Source organism: Coptis chinensis, chromosome 8 (assembly GCF_015680905.1).
Source record: "Coptis chinensis isolate HL-2020 chromosome 8, ASM1568090v1, whole genome shotgun sequence".
Taxonomy (NCBI): Eukaryota; Viridiplantae; Streptophyta; class Magnoliopsida; order Ranunculales; family Ranunculaceae; genus Coptis; species Coptis chinensis.
Window position 1 is genome coordinate 85,646,873 of NC_141463.1, and position 13,960 is coordinate 85,660,832.

Here is a 13,960-nt window from a genome sequence, read left to right on the forward strand (position 1 = left end):
CCATAAATATCCACTCTCTAATGTTCCCAATGGAAAAGTGTAAAAAAATTCAATTTTAAACTCGGATGGCACTTGAAGTAACGTTCGAGTTTGACGTCAGTTTAAGTGTCGTCGGAGTTTAAAATTTTCAAATTATGACTTTCGAAATAGATAGAGACGACACTTCAAGTGACGTCTGAACATTTCTTTTGTTCATGTGTTCAAGTGTGCCCGGGCTATTTATCAACTGATAGCAAGATGGGGAATTTTCCACCCTCTCTATCAACTAATAGTCTAGTACATACAGTTTAACACCTCTATTGGATAGAGTTTTTTAACATTTGGAGTGTAAACTTTCCACCCTATTCAGTTTACACCCCCATTGGAGATACTCTAAAGATGAGAATCAACTTGGATTAAATTCAATAATTAGATAGACGCATCACGCAGGTGCCAACTAGCAAAGTTCATAAAATCTTTGGGTGATGATACTACCTATGTGGGGATTAACCCCGCCCATCAGCAATGAGTTACCGATCACAGGCTTGCCAAAATATATATGGAATACGGATGATTGTGCAAAATTGAAACCATGAGGTCCCGGTATAATTCCAAATCTATATTCACTTAGTTGATATTTTATATAGCTAAAAAGCATTGGTGTTGCCGCATATATATATATACTATTATACCACATTGTAGATGGCCCGTGTCAAGGATCTATGTTGTGATGTTTTCTCCAACATACGACTAGATATACACTTTCAAAATTTTCTTATTCTCTAGAACCAATTTTTCTTCTACGAATTCTAGGAGATATTACTCCACTTATTCATTCCGTGGGCCTTTTTATCCTGGAATGTGCTCGGGGCTATGGCTGAGATGTAAATGTTCACGTATCCTAACATATAAAGGATCCTCCAATGCCTTGCCAAAGTCCCCATCATCTCTGGCCATAGAGGTAACTGTCTGAAATATCAAGGGAGTGATATATGTAAGAGAACAATTTATGTATTATGTATGAAACATATTCAAAACTATAAGAACGACGAAGCCAACACAAACCTTTTGAAAAAGCTTGCAAGCGCTGCCTAATAGTTGCCTTGACATGAAATTAATAAGTGATGGCGGAACAAATTCCAGTTTCAGATCAAGAATTCCCATAGTCCTGCAGAATGGCATATCTAGAATGAGCACAATCTGCAAGGAAACATATACCATAGAGCAACAAAACACGCAAATTAAGCAATTTTGCTCCTTTGTGAGAAATACGAATGCCATTAAGGTAGCTCCACATCCACGCTCAATGCTCTGACATATAGAGAGCTGAATGCTCTGACATTATAAATTTATCAATTGATCTTGGATCCATAAATAAAAGTCTGCCTCAACAAAGTTCTACCAAGTACCAACTAATCATCGAGTCGTATGTCAAAGCTACTGAACATCAATACTCTACTGCCCTTATATGGTTGCTTGAAAGCTGATGAATTAGATTGGTTCTAGAACATGCATTTCTGCTATTAACATGGTATGAAAAGTTGGGATGTGTAAAACCCCATACATACTATGAAGTCCCCTTGTCTACACATATTGTCTATATAACACTACTCAAGCCAATTTTCAATTTCATATCAAATTATAAACAGATTAGGATGCAGGGTACATAATTACATCAATTACAAAGATTGCTCAATGACGATCCCTCCCCTAAATTAGTGTCTTGATGAACTCTAGTCGATAAGCCGTTTTATTCACCCAAGCTATCAACCATTTGGGACACTGGATATTGGCCAGTTACGCAACATGATGCAAATACAACAACTACACACTGATACCAGTACATGACCAGAGCTGCCAATACAAGGAGGATTGCACACTTAAAAATATTTTTTTATTAAGATATTCAGATAAATGATACAATAAACTTATCATATCAAATCAACAATCAGAACTTACTCACTTCGGAATTACATTTCTTGGTGTAATTAAGGTGCAAAAACTGAACCGGCTTCCTATACTAATGGGGCCATCGAGACTGTAAATCAATTTTTTTTAGAGTAGAACTCACCTATAGTAGCTTACTTTTGAGGTGATTCTTTTCAGAACAAAGCCTCCTGTCATATCCATGCTTACACTATCCTTGGCTTCGACAATTCATCATTGGTAAATCCAAGCAAACGTTTATCAACATTCTCTGGGTCAGATATCTGGAAAGTGGAGACAAAGAGTTGTGTAAATGAATGTTTCAGTATCATATCGATTTAAGTACAAGAAACCAGTGCTTACCGTGTTTAGAAGCACAATGACTAGCCCATCTTCCAAACATTCCAATTCAAAATAGTTAAGAACAAGCTCTCTATTTGACAGTGGCCATGGAACCTTCATCCTTTCTTCCATATAGTTAGCAAAACAATTAATACCATAAAAAGGTGAACATAATGACAGAATCAACAAAGTGACATATCGAAGCATCTTGCGCAACAAACCTAAGCAAAGATAACTGTTCATCAATTCTGACTTTTTCCAAACAACATGCTGTCAAAACTTTGAATGGGGGAACTTTTATTTGTGGCCACCTGTTAAAAATGATTGTTATATATTATGATGAGAATTTGAATCTCTCACACTCAAACAAAGAGAACTGTAATCCAAGTCGTGAAGTTTACTCATATATTACATAAACTCATCATTTATGCATTTGTTTTGTTTTGTTTTGTCTTTTCTTTATTTCTTCTTATTTCTCATTATCATCTTCGAACTGAAGGTAATCTTATGGCATAACAAGAGTATATAGGAGAACCTCAGTAACAATCCTCACCAATTCTTGTACAGACCTACTTCCCATCCGGCGCATAGACCTGCAACACATATATCATGTTGAGGAATTTGTATGATTAGGCACTCAATAGTTAACATAGTATATAAGCACAAAAGATATTCGTAGTGTTTTCGACTCACAAAAATCTAATGGTGCATTGACATAGCCTTCGGCTAGTAATGTGTGAAAGGGGGAGCCCTGTGGTCCTTCACGATACATAACGCGGTATTCGTCATTATCCTCTTTTAACTGGGAATAAGAAAAATAAATAAAAATTTGTTTAGCAGACAATTTAGTCTCACCACGAAGATAATGCATATTGAAGGAACTTCTTTGAAGGATCTCTGTCAACTGGATAAAGATAGTATATCTGATCATAAGAAGCAATATGTTAGAACATTTGACTTGATAGCATACCTTCCAAGCAGCTTGTTGCATTCCATAAGATTTCGATCGCTTAAAATCATTTCCAGAAGCACTCCTCATTATGTCTAGAAGATGTGTCACTTCCTTGATTCGTTTTTCTACAAGACAACCGGTATTCATGCATGTTTACAAGTATAAACTTTTAACTACAAGTTCATATTCTATGGCAGACCAAGAAAACAAGTTGATCAACAATCGATAAGTCATTGAACAAAAGTAAATAGAAACATTATTTAAGGAGTAAACAACCTTGAGCTTCAGAAGGTGATGATTGCAATTGATTCTGGACAAGCCTTCTAATAAAATCCTCATTTGCAAGATTATCAGATGCCAAAGTTTTATCGAATATCCCCCGATATTCCATGATCTTTGTTTCCTTTCCATCTTCAGATTAATAGGTTCAATATTCACAAAACAGACTCATCGTTTGCTTGAACAATATGAACACAGGTGGCAATGTTCACTGATTTGGTTGCTTCAATAGTTAAAAAAAAAAAAAATGATCACAATCATAAAACATAAGTATCTCATTTAATTGTTAAATGAGGCAGAGTAAATAACAAAGTACTTGTACTGTGTATATAATCAAATTGTACCTGTGCTAGAAAAAAAAAAAAAATCATATCCAGCAATATAACAATAACAACTTAACATGGAGATTACCATTTGTCAAAACATCTTAATTAAAAATAGTCTTGATACTTTTGCACATTACAGATAAGTTCTCTCTGCTATTGTAGTCTGTTATTTGGCAAAGTTATTTACAAAGTAAATTAAAGATGGAAGAGAAACTATGTGTGTACCTGTAAATGATAGAAACCAGAGACTGATGAGTTTCGATAGAATTCTAGAGAAAATCTAATGAAGCTTTATGCAAGTCTTTCTAGAGAAAACTACAAAGGAAAGGAATACAAGTGTAGAACTATGTAGATGATCGAAAGTGTCTCACGGGGACCCCAGTTGATAACGAACAACTGTTCAAGTACCACAAGGAGAGTAGACGTGGCACTTTATCGTGTATCTTTACTATCTTAAAAATCCTGCTCCCACCTCCAGAGCTACTGCAACTTAAAAAAGTGTAATTTTTTTGTCACTTTTTTCGTGACAGCATTGTCTCTAAATTATATATTTATATATTGACCAAGTATGCTGTATGCATAGGTTTTCTTAAGTCTCACCTACCGCTCTAGATCGATAATCAGCATGATTTTTTTGGATTCTAATTATAAATCATAATTGTAATTATATCGTCTATTTATTTTTTTAAAACAAAATGAGAGATAATTATGTTATTTAAGTAATATTAAAAAAGTTCTTTTAAATTATCAATAATAAAATAAGGCTTGTTTTAATTTTAATGTGGGAAATGAGAGTAATTATTTAATTTAAGTGACATTAGATAGGTGTTTCTAAATTATTAATACAAAAAAGACTTTGTTTAAATTATATTAATAAAAGTGGGGCTTATTCTAAATTTAGTGAAGGATAAATTTAATGAGAGAAGTGTTTTTAAATTAAGTAAATAAGGACATCTAAATTAGCCTACTCAATATTGGAGAGGGATTCCTCAAAACCCGGTTATCATATAGTGTAGAGATTTCTAAAAACCATTGAAGTAAGTGTAAAATTGTTAAATTATGGAGTTATATTTTTTTTTTTTTAAAGAGTTAGAGGGTTAAGACAGGACCTACACCAGTTACATTGAAAGACTCTAGTTCAAAGCTTTTACATTATCCGAAGGCTCATCAACCCCGAAAGGCCGAAGATAACACATTGAAGGACCCTAGCCTGAAGACTTATATTGCCCAAGGCTCATCAAGGAACCTAGCCCGAAAGCTCGATCTATTTTTAGTAGACCCAACCGTTTTCACTTTTTTCTTTGAAGACTTGCTTTCGCTCTTTGGTCCATCTATCGTAGCAACACTTTGTCTCTAAATTAACTCCACGGCCCAAAGGCCCATCACATAATTACATAATAAAGAAATCCCAACTAATATTTGGTGGAATTTAAACTTGCAAGTTCTCCCATAAGTTACATGAGTATTTCTCTCCATATTTTTATTTGAATTTTTTTGTCCCTTATGGACCTATTACCTGTTTTTCGCTAGTCCAGAAAAATTAGCAAACTCAACATATATATATATATATTTTTTGACCTTCTTAACTCAAAGGACCCACAAACAATTGGGTGTGTAATCCCAACGTGCCCCGTACTAGTATTGATAATATCAATAATAGTCATCATTTATTCGGGTGGCTGGAGCCATTTATTCGGGTAGCTGGAGGCTGGAGCTACTCCAATAACGATTTATTTGTGCCAAATCCAACATGGATTTATGAATGCAGTTGTAAGTTGTTAACGTCTAAACGATAGTCCGATACAAACGGTCCCAGCCCATTCGCAATTTTGCATTGTGTGATCTGGTCGACAAAGACTTCTCTAGCATGGAAGGAAAAATATTGAGGTGACAGCTACCTTCTCCTAGAGGGAATGCTGAATGCATAATGCAGATTGGTGATTGTGCTTTAAAACGGGTAACATTTTTAATACGGCTTCCTTGAGATAAATACGTGTGTGTGTGTGCGTCTTAATGGACAATTAACAGTGTGGATTTGATGGGAGCGGCGCCGTTCACATCTTAACATTTTTTAGCAAAGTTCTGACGGTTCTTTAAGGGGTGTTTCACTTGAAAATGTGAACACATTCAACTAATTATTTGCCTGTCAAAAGGAATAGGTAACGGTAACAAGAATAAGATGCATCTTCTTCAAATATGAACTTGTATGCTATAGGGTACTAAATTTCTAGGAACTTTCAGATTAGTTCTTCAACAATTTCGGGCCACTGTCAAACTTTAAATGAGGATGGCTTTTTCTTTAGGATAAGGGGGTGTTTGGATCCTATTTATTTATTGCCAAAAAGTGTTTATTAGTGGAAAAACATTTTTTGAAAAAATAAATGTGTTTGGTTTCTATTTTTTAAAAAAAATAGTTTTTCATCCAAAAAACACTTTTTGGTCCCAAAAACTTGTTTTATGATAATTAGGTAAAACTTGTTTTTTAAGTTAAAAAACTATTTTTCTTTGAAGGAAACACTTTTGGTCTTTAAAGCGCAAATGAATGAAGGTGGATGTTTTTAGACTTAAGTGATTTATCCACGATATGCCAAAATATAACGAGAAACATAGTGTGAAATCTGATTTTATAAAATAGTTTTTAAGAAAAATCACAACCAAACATGTTTATTGAAAAACTGTTTTTAGAATAAATACTTTTTCATAAAAATATTTTTTAAGAAAAAATAATTTTTTGAAAAAATGAGAACCAAACACCCACTAATTGGTTTTAGAAGTCAACAGGACTTGGATTATGCATGGGACAGAAAAATGTTGCACTTGGGTGTTATTTACAGAGTCTTCCAGATTTACGCCTTGTAGTTGGTTTTCCCTTCCAAATGAATTGATGTTCAAACTTCAAACTTTGTTTCTGTGGAAAAACGTGCTCAGGGTATGGAGTATTCGACATTATAAACATTCTTGTTTTAAACTTCAGTTCATACATAATCGTCAAAGGGCAACTTAAATTGACAAAAGCATATTCTCAAATTGTTTCAGTCGAAAATGAACTCCAGTGAAATGAACCTGCAAAAGAAGTTTTGAACCCGAAGATAGTATTTTTGATACAGATCCATATGTTCGAGAAATTGGAATGTAGACACAGCAACTCTACCCATGGAAAGACACTTAACCAAGTCCTGTCTAAATGTACAAGGAGGAAGGTGGAAAGATGTCCAAGTACACAGCAACTCTACCTGATGCGAAAAAGATTTGTTGCTCGCTCTTAGAAGTTGCAATTATCATAAAAACTTGGTACATGTCTCGTTCAAGTCACTCCAGATCAGTTTCAATATGGAACACACCATTTTTGGCAAGCAACCTAATCTGAAAGAGAAAAGGAATAGAACAGCAAACTTACCATCTGACCTGCGAATCACATCAACCAGGTAGGTGTCTGCTCGTGATGACAGAGTTCAGAACTAGCCAACTAGGTAGGGTACAAACCCACTTCACCAACTATTGCTGCATATGTATAAAACTAGCTACCTTAGACCACGTGATAAACTGCAACAAATGGCATTAAAACACTTCCCATCCACAGCTTTCCATCTTTTTCTTCTACTTCACTGATTGCCTTTACCACTTTGCCTTGACTGTCCTCCAGTACCTGAATGAGTTTTCCCTCGGGCTGTACTTAAGAGCAGCTGCATGGAGCCATCCTCCAATTTGCATAAGGTATTGATACTTGGCCTTGATTGGGAGCTTGAGCACAAACTTCCTAAGTTTAGGATAATGGCTGTATATGTAGCTAACAACAGAGCGACGACAGTGTAAGCAACCCAGAATTCACCATTTTCATTGGTTCTCACATTGTCTGGAAATCCAGGTAAGATTGCAAATACCTCTGAGCTACCTGCCTTCTCACCTTTCAACCAATATCTCCTCAACCTGTATCAATACACCAATAAGTAGAATGGATGCTAAACTAAATTTTACAGCTTATAAGCAGCTATGCATGAGGGTGGTGTGAAATCAGCTGTCTATGAAACCTCAAAAATACTTCAAAAAGGCCGCAACTCATATAAGCATATGATCTATCAAACTTCTAAATTGTATTTAGAACAAAGAGAAAATGAGTAACCTGCCAATTGACCCTTCACAGAAAACAAAGAAAGATTTATCCTTGCTCAGTGACACTCCATTAGGAAATTGAAGATTCGGACAAGGACAGTAGTTTCTTTAGTAGTTGGATTGTATTTCAATACTCTCCTGAATCGCCTCCTGAGAAAACAAGCTGCATGAAGTTCCTAAAGCAAAAGCAAGAGGGAGAGTGAAAAGTTACAGATGTAAGAAGTAATTGAATAAAAACATAAGGAGTATAATAAAATAAAATGACAAAAGTTCACACAATGCAACTGCAAGCAATTGAGATTGCATGAGAAACACCTGAATTTAAAACAGCACGGTACAACACAGGGTAAAAAGAGATAAAGTGCAAACAATACCTTCTTTGATAATTAGTGCTGCTATCTGTGAAATAAATATTCCCTTCCTCATCGATGTCTAAATCGTTTGTGAACCTCAATGGTACTGCTTCAGCCTCGTTCACAAGCAGAGTAGCTAGTCCGCCTTCAGGTCCCACCACCATCAACCCAAAATAAGCATCAGCAATATATAAGTCCCCAGTTTTCTTGTTAAACCGAGGCCCAATGGCCGCCACATAATGCTCATTTTTCATGTAACTTAGAGGAGATGGTTTTAGGACTGCATAGCTCTGACCTATGATGACACAAGAAACAAAACAAAATTCAGAGGATGTTCCGATTTAACTACCAGAGCTGGGAAGATTACACTCATAAATACAAAAGCATATTCTATGGCAACAAATTATTGGGTTATATTCTAGGTTACATGGACCGCCATATTTTGAAAAAAATCGTTAGTCGGGCACATATCGGACACATATTGTGTGTAATTTACCTCGAATTTTGATATTTTGCTTTGTCCGACAATTAGATTATCTGTGTCCGATCTGAGACACACCTACCGTGTCAATGTAACCTAGGTTATATTGACTTAAAAAGTCGCCTTAAACACAAAAATAAATAAATAAAATACAAAAGAATACATATAAATATAAATAAAAAAATTATGAATAAAGAGAATAACATCCTTTACCAATGTTTTTCTAATTGGACGTAAAAGTAACATCGAGACGGCTATGGCTATGTATCTTTTTCCCCAACACGGTGAAATACAAATATAACCTTCAATATGGCCGTGTTGTATCCCAGACAGATATCTATCCATATCCGACAGATTTTTGAAAGTCGGGAATGTCCACGTTACCTACAGTTAAACTGGTCCTAAAACGAAGCACATGACTATTCTATGTCCTAGGCACGAAGGTGCCAGTGAGTGAGACAACACCACAACCATTTAAAGAATACACAGTGCTTCAGGAAGATACACACTAGTTAGAACCGACAAAGAAGAAAAGAAAATCTCAGCTTCAGGAGCAGTATGTACCTAAGTGACCTAAGCCTCTCTTTGGACTTCTGATCAACAATGCAAGCCAAAATGCTCACATGGCGAGGTAGTCCATCTGGACCGCATCATATATTTTTTGCTGAGTTTGACAGCCTTCATGGGTATGAGTAGATGCCAAACCCTTGGTCCTTGGACCTACATCAAGCTGCCATCTCCGTACCATGTGGGATTGTGAACTGATTTCCGTGTCACTTGGTGTGCCAAATCAAATTATGTCTAATGCCAATCACAAGACACAATAATATGCCTTTTCTTCATTTTTTTTGTGTTTTGTTATATTTTCTAACTGATCCAGTCATAGAAGGAATCAAAACGCAAAACAAGAACTCAGATGACCTACTAGAGTAAGGCCGGAGCACAGATGTGCAACTTCAGTAGATTAAACAAAAATATGTGCACAAATGATAAAAGAAAAGAAAAATGAATACTTAGACGTGATCATTTCCCATATCATGACTACTTGACATAAATTAAGGTACAGTATAGCCGTATAGGTGACTACTTGTGCCCCCCAATCCCCACGGGCGCACCCGTTCCGATCATTTAAAATGTAATTCAAAGCTAAACCAATAACACCATACTAGTGTAGCAGAGCTAAGAATGTATAAACAAGTATATGGTATAACTAGAAGAAAGACAAACAGAATGCTAACAGATACAAAATCTAGCCATTACAACAAACCAGGAACAACAACAACAACAACAAATAGAAAAATAAAATAAATCGATCTTAAAACAAACAATCATAAAGTTAATATATTTACACACTAAAAACACAGGAAAACAAAAACACAGCCATAATTAAAGTAGAAGAAAAACTAACCGATTGGAAGAAGTAAAAGCAAAATCAGTCCAATCCTTGCCATTCCAAAACAAAACCCTCCCATCAGCTACACCAGTATAAGGACCCTTTCCAAGTGGATCAAAAACCAAACTTTCAGGACCCTGTATCTGATTCAAGAACTTTATCTCAGATTTCTGTAACAAATTCTCAGTGTCTTTTTTCCACTGGTAGTTCTGAGTATGCTGGTAAGTCTATAAATACACTTTCGAAATTTGGAAAGTCTGACATTGCACTGTGTCGGAATGGGTCCAGTCCACAGTACAATGCCAGGGCTAGAAACAATATTCCGGTTATAATTCCGGTTGGCGCCATTTTTCACGGAATTTCGATGTTGGGAAAGTGAGATGCTTAGATCTGAAATGCTTCTTCACGCACCATCGGACAATCCAACGCCATTAATACTAGCTAGCAAATATGCATATGCACGTGCTTTGCACGTGTGCATGTTAGTGAATAGTTGATGTACAAGTTCATTACTAGCTTTCGAACCCGTCCTACAAACGGGTGTCGTTATATTAAATTATGAGTGCTGTATTGGGCGCCACTCAAATTAGATCGGGCAGCCTCCAGCCCAAATCCAAACACCAAAGCCCAAACAAAAGCTCAAGATAATCCCCCCACCAAATCGCTGGAAAACCTATTCTAACCTCGGTCATCTTTGTCGTCCAAAACCCTTCGACGTTTGTTATCGCCCTAACAAAAAAAAACCCAAAATCAACAATCGGCAAGCAATCCAATTGAACCCTTCGACAATCTAATTGAAACAATCCATAAACGAGGCGATCCAATTCAATTTTAGTGAAGTTCTTCAATCTCTGCGAGTTCTTCAATCTCTGCGAATTGGTTGCGAGTTCTTCAATCTCTGCGAGTTCTTCAATTATTTGCCACAATATGTGAAGCATATGTGTACAATTTCTGCCATTCTTCTGCGAGTTCTTCAATTGCTCGGGCTTTCATGTCGAACCTGACCTCGTGAGAAAGCTGTAAGTTTATCTTTTTTTTTTATTATTTCCCCTCCAATTATAAGTCATGTCTGTATCATTGAAGAAAAATTTTCTTGTTTGAGTTGTTTCAAAGAAATTATTGAAAACACCTGCATAGTGAATGCAAACACGAAATTGACTGTTTTTTATGGATTAGAAGGAAAAAAAAAACACGAAATTTGATGGATTTATGGATGCAAACACGAAATTTGATGGATTTGATGGATTAGTTCTTCATCTTCTTCATCTTCTGCATCTTATTTTCTCTTAAATTTCACGTCAATTAGAAGGAAAAAAAAATTATATGTAGAATGTTTTAAAGTGTTGGCTGTTTTTTGTTTATGCAGTTTGCATTTTTTTTTTGGGAAGAATTTTGAGCGTGCAACTAGAATAGTTGATCAAAGAGGTGTAAAGAGAATTTCTGGTGAACCCAGTGGTTGTTGCGTTTTTTCGTACATTACATAAATCTTAGCTTTTGTTTTCTCCGGTTTTGTTGTTTGTTTATGATATTATGATGTTTGAATCTTTGTGTTAAGGAGAAGTAGTTGGGTTTCTTTTACAGTTCATGAACTTTTACTTTCTCTCTTTCTTTATGACCTTATTTAATCCTATATTCTATCTTGCAAGAACCATATTCCAAGTGATGTTGTACACTTGTACATATTTCATGATCCCAAGTATTCCACTTTATCATGTTAGGCCATTCCAATTTGATTAGACTTAGAGACTGTAGATGATTGTCTAGAGCATCGATGATAAGAGTATATATAAGTACCTAGAGTTCTGTTATTAGGTACTTATGGTTTTGGCTTTAATAACACATAAAAGATAGCGGCTATAGCATTTTGTCAATGTAACCTAGTTCAAGCAAATAAGAGAGGAAACTTACAGTTGACATGATTGGATTGACCATGCTACCTCCATGCGAGAGATTCGGATTTGAGTGTTCAAATGAGGTAACAGGAAGGAAAGATGTTCTCCAAACCTTAGGAATAAATATCTTGGTAAGAGATGATATCCTTGACACAATAGACTTTTCTTGAACTCCCGAGCAGCTACCCTCTTCCACCGACAAGATGGCGGCTTTTTCTATCTCTCAAGTAGTATTCCCGAACTTGAAACTAAGTCGTGGCAATAAACTTTTTATGGATGATTTAGCTCTAGATGTGGAGGGAGCAGGGACTCACTTAATCTAGCGTAAGTAGGGATTGAGTCTTTGGGGCAAATTTACTCTTGTGGCATTTGGGCTTGCGATGGGGGCATGTCTATTTTCATAAACTCTAGAGACGAGACACCAACCGTATCATAGATTCTAGGACAAAGTCCGGTTGGTGAGGCATCGCCTCACACCCTCACCAACTAGCAAATCGGGAGGCGATCCCGTATGACTAGTACAATGACTTTATAAGTAAAAATTAGACGAGGCATGTTTGCTTACCAAAGGGGACCTTGGTGAGATAACTGAGAATAGTAGCAACCGGGTGGAAGGAATGGAACTTGCCCCTCGTTAAAAGCAATAAAATAAACAAATTAGCTCAAACATTATTAGGTACTAAAACATATCTGAACCCGGAGTGCATATTAGAAAATTACCTCTCCATTAGCTTTGACACTGGATTCGGTCTTTGAGTTCAAAAAAGCGGGGACCAAGTCTAGTATGATGGGAGCAGCCAACAAGGAATCCTCACAAGTATTGTGCATGACAATAGTGCTCTTACCACCCATGAATATCTCTCGATGTGTACTCATCCATAGCTCTCTTGCTATCCCCACATATGGCACATACTAGAGTGCCCAATCCAATTTGATGAGTGCCCAATGGAAAAAGTCACTCCAACTTCAACTTCAAAAATCATCTGCCGATTGTTACTCCAACTTCAAACCGCGGCGTCGTCGACTCGGACATCAATCAATTGAGACAAATTTATAAGTCATCAATCAATCAACGGAAAGATATAGGTAAGTTCCTTAACAAGACTTTAAGTTTCTAATGTCGAGTCAAAGTTCTTGTTAAAATATCGCATTATAATTGGTACACCATTCTATATTTCCAAGTTCGCTCGCTCTCTCTCAACTAACGAAGCGAACTTGGTCTATCTGAAACATTCATTAAAGATGTCAAAGCGTGTGTCGTCGTTAAGGTTCATTTTTGTCGTTGATTTTATTTTTAGGAAACTATAATTATTGAACTATAATCATTTTTTGTCGTTGTAATTGAGATTGAACAGTTGTCTTTATTATTGTAATAATTCAACATTGTGTAGAGTAGATTGTTAGTTTTTTTTCCAAGTAGTGACAAAGTTTGACAACCAATGCCAAAGTTTGATGATCAAATTTCTTGCTAAATTTGCCTTTTTGACTGTTACCGGTGAGAACTTAAGTCACGATCTCTTTATTGTTCTTATAAGATGCATTTTACTTGATTTGTTTATATTTATATTTCACTTTGTGGCTAAGTTTAGGTCAGGTTATATGAAGAGACGAGTACTAAGCTAGATTGGCCTGGAGTAGACAAATATTGTATGGGCTCTTCTTGTGCCATTATTATTCGACCGAGGCTCGGGCACACTAACTAAAACTTATTGATTAACCGAGCTTGTATCTTGTACATATTGAAGTTCAGTTGGCTCCGAATCAAGTCTTGGCAGTTGATACTTGATACTAGCCTTAGTCTAGGTTGGGGCCAAAGGTTATTGCATCCGTGCGTTGGTGCATGAAAGAATAAAGTAGCTCAGAGCTCCATTAGTTAAAAAAAAAATCTCAGGGACACATAATTCTTTATTTAACGTATATATAAGAT

The 13,960-nt window shown here is 36.0% G+C and overlaps 2 pseudogenes across 2 annotated transcripts; both read right to left on the reverse strand.

Annotated features, from left to right (window-relative positions):
- Positions 1 to 577: 577 nt before the first annotated feature.
- LOC147483798 (uncharacterized) lies at positions 578 to 4,169 on the reverse strand (annotated as a pseudogene). The gene is made up of 10 exons (XR_015206080.1): positions 4,030 to 4,169; positions 3,476 to 3,701; positions 3,218 to 3,324; positions 2,941 to 3,049; positions 2,801 to 2,840; positions 2,469 to 2,558; positions 2,269 to 2,368; positions 2,051 to 2,189; positions 1,045 to 1,147; positions 578 to 948 (listed from the first exon to the last, which is right to left on the reverse strand). The product of XR_015206080.1 is annotated as an uncharacterized LOC147483798 (transcript).
- A 2,883-nt stretch (positions 4,170 to 7,052) lies between these two features.
- Positions 7,053 to 10,601, reverse strand: LOC147483799 (protein STRICTOSIDINE SYNTHASE-LIKE 3-like; annotated as a pseudogene). Its single transcript, XR_015206579.1, has 4 exons — positions 10,157 to 10,601; positions 8,289 to 8,562; positions 7,925 to 8,090; positions 7,053 to 7,731 (listed from the first exon to the last, which is right to left on the reverse strand). The product of XR_015206579.1 is annotated as a protein STRICTOSIDINE SYNTHASE-LIKE 3-like (transcript).
- Positions 10,602 to 13,960: the final 3,359 nt, after the last annotated feature.